This window comes from Poromitra crassiceps (assembly GCF_964638095.1).
Source record: "Poromitra crassiceps genome assembly, chromosome: 26".
NCBI lineage: Eukaryota > Metazoa > Chordata > Actinopteri > Beryciformes > Melamphaidae > Poromitra > Poromitra crassiceps.
This window is the reverse complement of record NC_139640.1, coordinates 18,569,907-18,579,367: the sequence shown is the minus strand read 5'-3', so window position 1 is coordinate 18,579,367 and position 9,461 is coordinate 18,569,907. Positions and strand designations below refer to the sequence as shown.

Below are 9,461 nucleotides of genomic sequence, written 5' to 3'. Positions count from 1 at the left end.
CCAAGATTGGTCAGTACACCTCTGTAGGCCCGCCATTCGTCACTGAGGATGGTGCTTCTGGGACGCACATGGCGCACAATTAGTGGGAGAAGATGACGTCTGGACCTACGTTGGACCAATTTTAAAATTGGTCTGTTACACCTTTGGCCAACACCCATCATCCCGAAGACCGTCTCCGCCAGGTGTTGGCGAACCTTCCTCGTCCATACTGAAAAGATGAAATATTAAATTCAGGTTATTTCAGGCACAAATCTCACGTTCTTACTGCTTATTCATGCTGTTCAGTATGCATGAATCCCCATTTCTGTTAATGTATACCCCTAAAGTTGCTTCCTAAACCAACGGACTGAAAACACTGTCAATCTGCAGTTTAGGGCTTTCTGTATATGCACTAAAGGTAAAGTAAAGGGAAAGTCCCACTGATTGTCACGCAATGTCTGAAATTTGTTCTCCGCATTTGACCCATCCCCTGAGGGAGCGGTGAGCGGCAGCAGCGCCGCGCTCGGGAATCATATGGTGATCTAACCCCCCAATTCCAACCCTTTTGATGCTGAGTGCCAAGCAGGAAGGCAAAAGGGTCCCATTTTTATATAGGCTTGGTATGACTCGCCCGGGGATCGAACACACGGCCTCCCAGTCATCTCCCAAGTCATCTTTTTAAATGCGGAAGACTGTAAAGTGTTCGATAGCCTGAGGGTGGACGCTGCAGCCACCAGCAACAAAGCACCTACAGCCAGCAGCTCAGCTCCTCTGCTTCGTTAGCTGAAACGGACAACGACGACGACGAAACTTCAAGTGTCGCAAGTGAGGCGTCGACTTCTTCAACATCAGGTAACGTCATTTAATTAGCTAACGTTAGCTGGATAGTTGTAGCTTATAGCTTAGTTTAGTAACTTGTTTAGTAGCGTAACTAGCGTTGCTAACGTTATTATTATTATCCTCAGTTCGTGTCACCGTGAGACGTGTTATTCAACGTTCCACTCTTGCTTTCTTTGCTAGGCCACCGTGTGAGAGTCGCACAGGAGACACCCTTCACCCTGGCGAAGAAAGCAGCTTTACCCCGGCAGAAAGTAAATGAGTGCCACAGGGCAGTGACTGCCTTCATTGTAAAAGGCATGTTGCCCTTCGCAACGGTGGAGTCTCCATGGTTCAGGTAAATTATTTATTTATGTATAAATGGGTGATTGTGTGTGTGTGTGTGTGATATTCATAGAGTAAGCTAAGTTACTAACAATAGTTATTTTTATTGTCTATATATAGGGAGATGACAGGGACCCTGAACCCAAAATACTCCCCTCCCTCCAGAGACCTTCTCACAAACACACTTATCCCAGCTTGGTATCGTGTTGAGAAGAAGAATGTGAAGGAGGAACTCAGGGCAGTTGACCATATTGCAGTGACCGCTGATGGATGGAGCAGTGTGGCACAAGACCATTACCTCACGGTCACTACCTTGCTGCGACAAGTAAACTCTTGGTTTGGGAGGGAAGAGGGAGGGAGGGAGGGGTTTTATTTTGTTGGGTGCTGCTGCTAAACAAAAAAAAATCTAAATAAAGAACAATGTTGAAATTGAGAAGTTTGGACTTATTTGCTTTACAACTGTACATTTTTGTTGTTGCAAAAAAAAAAAAAAAAAAAGTTTTTTTTTGTTTAGTTTTTTTTTTACTCAAAAAAGTATCGAAAAGGGTACCGTTTTTGGTACCGTACCGAATTCCAGGTACCGGTACCGTACCGGTATCGATTCAAATGTGAACGGTACCCAACCCTAATACTAGGACTATAATATGCGCGCGGGATTCCGAGACGTGTGTATATATTTATATATATATATATATATATATATATATATATATATATATCTCAATTCAAGTTTCAATTCAGGTGGCTGAATTGAAACTTCACCCTAGTTTCAATCCGGGAGGGGTGGATGGCTGGATGCTATCTGAAAACGCACTCCGAGGCAGAAATATGGCTGGGCTGCTTGGTCTTGTGTGAAAGCAATTTCTCTGGCAAGGCTGCCAGCGTTGCGGGCCTTCTGAACTGCAATATTGCGCGATCTGTGTGTGAAAGCGGCTTATGTTTGCAATTAACATCACTGGAAGAGCACAATTGAATTTAGATTTCATGGGGGGCATTCCCTTTAACATTATGTGAATATGATCCTTAATTGTAACTGCCTTACCTTTCGCTTATGACGAAAGTTGCTCTCATCCAGCATCACAAACTCCCTGTGACTTCCAACAACCTGGCCCTTCCTTGCAGCATATGATGCCATTGAGTTTATGCATATGCTTCTTATTTTCCGGGCCATCCTGGAGAGGGTTCGTGAGCTTCCAGCAATACCATCCTCTATCATATCCATTTGGCGTAATCGGAGCCCCTGTGAGAACCTGTTTCAGTGACAGATATGTTGAGGAGACAAATACAGTTACTAGTTCAGCAGATTGACAATCAAATAGGGCTGTGCAATAAAATAAGACACTCAACACTCGGGAGTTTTGACTCAATTTGTCCACTAAGTTATCAATATAAAGTGATGTACATATTATTACACTACCTGGGTGGTTCACAGTGTGTTTTTAGTAATATTTTTAAATTGTCAGTAAATTATGTAGAGTATTGCAATATATCGCAATACTGTATGTATTGTATCGCAATGCATCGTAATACAATTGTATTGTATCGTGATACGTATCGTATCGTGAGGTCCTTGACAATACCCAGCCCTACAATCAAACAAGCCTAGTCATGCCGGACCCAGCTGCAACACTTATGCATGCGTGATTCAACAGTGGGGAGTCAGTCAGTCAGTCAGCAAAAATAAGGCAAATGAATAAGCCTTAAAGGGAAACTGCAAATTTGTAACCCGCTTTGTATCATTACAATGTCAGTAATTATTCTGATGGGCAGCCTTTACGGTACCTGGGTAAACCTTTTTAATACCTGTAGATGAATGTCATCCAAGAGAACAGGCTGGATTTGGACCTCTCGAACAATGATCCAGACCTCACTGACTTTCTTGGGTTTCCCCTGTGCTTGTTCCGTCTACAGATCCTACATGGTATCAAATACAGAAAATTCATTAGGCATGCTTTTCTTATAACATGTCAAATGTTATTTTCCTAGATCTGATAAGAAATCTTATGGGTTGCTTCTCTTAATTCCTCTATAGTTCGGCATACTGTTGACTGTTCTATCCCGGTCGCTGCATAGCACCTCCTCTGGTCGGTCTGTTCGGGCCGGAAGGGAACTGGTGGGAAAAGCGTGATCCTCCCTCGTACTACGTCGTGCCGGTGAAGCTCCCCGCTGTCAGGTGAAAAGAAGCGGCTGACGAATGCGCATGTGTCAGAGGAAGCATGGTGGTCGTTTACAGCTCTCCCCAGATTGGCAGAGGGGGCTGGCGCAGTGCAAGAGGGGAAAAAGCCACGTACAATTGGGGAGGGAAAAAATAAAAAATAAACGCAATCCAACTTTCTGTGCATATAAAAAAAAACTGGTAAGACAAAAAAAAGACAAAAGGTAAAATTATCTTTTTTTTTTTTTTAGATTTTCCCCCCCGATTTTTTTATCCCATTTTATCCCCCATTAGTCCTCACTTGATTTCTCAATCCTGGTTGCTACTCCATCCTCTGCCGATCTGGGGAGAGCCGAGACTGGCTCCATGCTTCCTCCGAGACATGGGCAGTCAGCCAGCCGCTTCTTTTCACCTGACAGAGGAAGCTTCACCGGTAGGACATAGCACGTGGGAGGTTCACGCTATTCCAACCAGTTCCACTCCCTCTGAACAGGCGCCCTTAACGACCAGAGGAGGAACCACATTAGCAACCAGGATATTGTATGTTTTTGTGAAGGGGGTTCCTATATGAAGGAAACCCCCGGGAGGCACGGGGAGAACATGCAAACTCCACACAGAAAGGCCCTTTTGCCGACCCCACCCGGGCGGTGGGCACTCGAGGACATCTATTTAATAATTTTTTTTTAAATCTTAGAGCATTTCACCACAACAGTATTAACACGTTCACTGCCAACAACGAGTTGAGTCGTCAAACAGAATCCAACCGTTCACTGCCAACGACGAGTTGAGTCGTCAAAAAAAATATATATTTTTTTTGACGGTGCTACGTGGATCAATGCCCCCCGCGTCTCCTATGGAGATATTGGAAGTATTGAATGTGTATAATCTATTTTACCGACCATCTAGGTGGCGACGGTCCTCTCCCGACAGAGAGAAAGTCAACCAAAAGCAGCCGCCTCCCGCGGCTGCTTCCTCCATTCTCAAGGAAATGGCTTGGCGATTTTACAGTCAGAAACGAACGAGCCTCATTCTCATACTGTAGGCGGGGACGCTTTCGCGCTGCTGCGGTGGGGGGTTCCAGAAATGGACTGGGTGGGCAGCATAAAGCCTAGAGTCGCACGGGGCTTCATCGGGGCTCTCAAACCCAAGAGACGAGTGAGCCCTATCCACACTCGCTGCCAGGGAGGGAGGCTGCTCAAACTCGCTGCCAGGGAGGGAGGCTGCTCAAACTCGCAGCAGCAGCAGGAGCAGCAGAGCACTCGCTTGTGACAAACGCAGGCTGAAAGCCACTAGACACGCCCACGGAGGGAGGAGTTGAAGGAGAGGGCGTTCGGAACTATATTGTTTGGATGTCTGATCTCTCACTGATGCCAAAAATAAATGGTTAAAGTGACTGTTCTGCCTGTTTGATTGAATTTCACAAAACTGCGATTATCTCAGCTTTCACTCTCAGACGCTAAAACCATGCTGTACTCAACGGCTAATATCTACATAACTACTAACTCTACAAACTAACTCTTTTAGACAGAGAAAGCACACATTCTATTAGTACTTTTGTGAACTTTGTGTTGACAAACTCCAAGCAGAAAATAATCCTCGGCTCTTGTAAAATGAGCCAGAATCCTCAAAAAACGGCTTGGCAAAAGCTACCTACAGCAAAAAAAAAACGGCTGGCAGTCAATGTGTTAATTAATCAATCAATATTAATTTATTCATTGCTTCATATTCACTGGATTGGATTGTTACATGAATAACCATTTATAAACTAAGTGATAAGGATGGAACCATGAGACCGGCATGATGTCATCCACATTGATTTGTAGGGATGTCACAATATATCGTCCCACAATATATCGCGATATCAAAATGTGACAATACCGGTATGTATCATTGAGATGAAATCTCATATCGCGAGAAAAAGAAGCTGAACATGGTGACACTGATCAGCATCTGATTGCATGCTCGCTCTCCTTTTCATTGCTTTGTTTGAACAGACGAGGGACGTTACAGACACGGAGGATGAAAATGGTGAAATTACTCAAATTAGCGTGGAGGATGCCCCCTCAACTTACAAATCGATCGCAAAAAAAGATTGCTGAAATATCGTATCGTTATCGTGAACCCAATATCGTGTATCGTATCGTATCGTGAACTGAGTGTATCGTGACGGTTACATGCTGCCACTCCGACGTGCTGCCACTCCGACGTTCTGCCACTCCGAAATATCGGCACTCCGAAAGGGGGTCTATATTCCCCGTTTTTCACTAACCTCTCCCAACCCCCACGCCAAACCTAACCTCCCCCTATGCCTAAACCTAACCTCCCCCAGACCCTAACCCAAAACCTAACCTCTCCCACCCCCACGCCTAAACCTAAGGTCGGCATTGCGGCTTCTAAGGTGAACGACCGCCAGTCCGAATGATGGAAGTTAACGTTCGGAGTGGCAGCATGTCGGAAAGGCAAAGGAACCCCATCGTGACACCCCTATTGATTTGTGATCGCCGGGGGGGACAAACAAAAAAAAGAACATGGGGAGTAAATAGTGGTTAGGTGGCTTTTTGTTCACAGCAGAGCGGAGCGCGAGCGAGCATGGAGCATGAGGATTTTGGATGGAGCAGTGAGCAGATTTTTGTATTTCATTTTTAAGTTGGAGTGTCGCCTTATCTCCCCCTCCAATTTGCCTCCGGTACCGCTCACACCAAGTCAAAGGCCGAGTCTGACCCAGCCATAATACAGACATTTTCTTTAAAGAAAACACTTTAGGTCCAAAAACCAAAGTAGGCCACTGGAGGACACGGATCCTTTTATAAAACTTTTTTATCGAAAAACTAACGTTTCGACGCCATGCGTCTTCATCAGAGTTGCCAACTCTGATGAAGACGCATGAAACGGCATGCGGCAGTGGCCTACTTTGGTTTTTGGACCTAAAGTGTTTTCTTTCAAGTTTATACTTGCCCATTCTCTGGGAGCACCGGACCAGCCTGCTGGGCTGTCTTGGGTGGAAGCGCGCCTAATCTCATCCCTACAGACATTTTCTTGTTTTGTGAAACAGCAGCAATAAAAGCCTCTCTGACTTGATGCTTCTGCTGTCAGTGTTGCCCAAAACTGTTAGTATCATTTTGTTTTCCAGCTGGACCTGACTGTGGGTTCATCTTTTATTGATTAATTTATTATCCATTTTGTGGGAGGGTCTGAGACTGAGAGAAGTCTGAACAGACAAACTTGTTCTTCTTCAGTGGGAAAATCTATCAAATTAAAAGCTTCTCTAATTGCAATACTACTTTTGTTGTTTGATCACCTTAAGTTCCAACACAGGGGTCAACCAATTACTTCCTGCTATGTTTACACTTCCTGTGACAGTACAGTACTTATATTGTGTTCATTGTGTTAACTGTGGCCACACTAAATTAAGGTGTGTGCAGACCCCTAAGAGCCCGAGTCAGACTAGGTTTTAAACAGACAGCATTTTGAACAGGAATTCGGTGGAACACAAATGGGTGGGGCTATATAAGGTGAATAGTCTTGAGTGTGAATGTGGATGCTTTTATATTGGACGCACCAAACATAGACTCAAGGATAGATTTGTTGAACACAAATATGCTACATGCTCTAACAACCCTAACTACCCTATTGGCAATCATTACAAAACTGCTGGACACAAAGTGGAGCTCATTGAAAATTATGGCAATAGAAGTCATCTCCAAATATGTCAGAGGGGACAGACTCAAACACCTTCTCTAAAGAGAAACTTTTTTGATTGTAACCGTAAGTGCTACCACCTTCCCTGTTCTGAATGATGATGACATTAATTTCTCTCCATTTCTCTGAGTTAGGCATATCTGAGTTAGGCATTTTTGTTAATGTTAAATTAGTCACCTTTACAACTGACAACTTGTAAGGATCATGCATTCGTGGAATGAGGAACACAGCTAACCGTGTGGGTAGCGCCCCCAAAAAATGTGCCAAAATCCCCTGCAATATTCTTCTGTTGGTATTCACTCTTGTTTTTAACTTCAAGTGCTGGCATGTGTTTGCCAGTCACAGGTGTGTGAGTGGCACCTGATTGGCACCTAAATTGCAGTGCCAAGGTGCCAAACTGTTGTGGCTGCGTATGGATCTTCCACACGCTACTGAGGTCCCTGACAGTGTAAAATGAATAAAGTGTAAAAATGGCCAATATGTGTTGTTTTTTCCTTATGACTGTGGAGAAGTGCAATCATCCAATCCACCAAGCAACTCAAAACAAGAGTGAATACCAACAGAAGAATGTAGCAGGGGATTTTGGCCAAAACAATTGGGGCGCTACCCACACGGTTAGCTGTGTTGCTCATTCCACGAATGTGCGATCCTTACAAGTTGTACTTAGTTGTAAAGGTGACTAATCAGGCTTCCCAACGATATAAAATACAATACCAATTGGTATTATTAAAGGGGAGAAATAATTGAGCGAAATAACGTTTCTGAACTTTTTTTGAGGAGTGTAGTTATTACCTCTTAGTTTTATGTCACCAAGACATTTATACGCTAAACATAATAAAGTATTAAATGTCCACATAGAGAAATATCCAGCAGCTGAAAAAGGAAAGTACAAACCATTCAAAGTGGTCGGCTTTGCTGGCAGGTCTCAGCTTCATTTTCCGATGACACCTTGGACACTTTACTTTTTTTTTTTGTAAATGTTTTTTTTGGAGCCATTTTATTAACTTCAATGTCCTCTTCTTTGTTGGTTTCCCTTGGAAGAGGGACAGCAACTTTCTCCTAACTGTATTAACCATGGCACCTGTAGATACACATAAAACATTTGGTGAATTGAACTGACTTCTTCTTCTTTCATAGGATTACAGGTCAGTCAACAAGAACAAACTAAATAAGATTGTTAATATGTCTAGCAAGATTGTAGGCCAACAACAACTTAGCATGACGTGGCTCTGTGAGTCTCGTGTAATCAGGAAGGGGAGGGCAATCTTTAGTGACACATCACACCCTCTCAGCGCTGAATATAAACTGTTGCCATCAGGACGGAGGTACAGGGTACCGCCTTTGCGGACCTCCCGTGCCCAGAGATCTTTCATACTGTCCACCATTGGCCTGCTTAATAAGCTCTGAACACATGACCAGAGCTCTTGTAATTTATTTATTTACTTTTTTCCACTGGGTTGCACTTTGTGATCATATCCGTTATTGTTTGACGTATTGTCGTTGCATTGTGTTGTACTGTATTGTATCTTGTCTGTACTGTATTGTCTTGTCTTGTGCTGTGTTTTGTCTGACTGCTACAGATGCAGGACAACTTTCCGAAAGGACAAATAAATACTACTACTACTAAGGCAGGAGGATGGACAGTGTCTTACCTCTACAAGTTAACTGGGGTCAGGTCTATGGGTGCGCCAACCCTCCTGATTCTCTTCAGATGGGGAGGATCAGTATCTCTCTTCACAACAAGCACCTGAGGCCGGCATATACACACAGACACACACACACACACACACACAAATAAAGCTGTGAAGCGGAGTGATATACACTCAGTAAAGCATCCCGTGATGTTATACTAAATATCAGCATGGCAGGAATGCCTCTTGTCCAATCAAATTGCTCGTCTGGAACTAACTGTTGTATAAGTGCACAGATCAACACTGTAGCTTTGCTGTCCTGTTGGTCTCTCAAACATTGTGTGTTTATGCCATGTGCACCCGTGCTACAGTAGCCTACTCTCAGTGCATACATGTGATAATTCAGTGTAGTCGCAGACTGTAGTTCAATCATGGAAGACCAAATAAGGCATTAATAGAGCACCCCATGCTGTCATAACCCTCAGCCCAAATGACGTCACTAAATGACGTCTCCATCTCCGACGTCACCTTCTCCATGACGTCACCTTTGCAGTGTGACGTCAGTTGCCCAAATGACGTCAGTTATGACATCATAAATGCCCTTCTCCTGGTACTATATAAAGCCCCCATCACCACAGCTTAAATCACACTTGTGCAGTCATCACTCACCTCGTGTCAGCATCACGCATTCATCCAGCATCTCCAGAGCAAGAAGCTTCATTCAGTCCAGCACCATGTCCGAGTCCGAAAACGAGCAGCAAAGTTTCAGCTCCACCGTGGACGCTTTCCTCCAGAGCACATTCAACGCCCCGGCCAGCCTCGGGCAAATCCCCAAT

The 9,461-nt window shown here is 44.1% G+C and overlaps 1 long non-coding RNA gene across 1 annotated transcript; it reads left to right on the top strand.

Annotated features, from left to right (window-relative positions):
- Nucleotides 1–778: 778 nt before the first annotated feature.
- LOC310798812 lies at nucleotides 779–1,429 on the top strand. The gene is made up of 3 exons (XR_014553789.1): nucleotides 779–831; nucleotides 1,000–1,153; nucleotides 1,261–1,429. It is a non-coding gene; the product is annotated as an uncharacterized lncRNA (long non-coding RNA).
- Nucleotides 1,430–9,461: the final 8,032 nt, after the last annotated feature.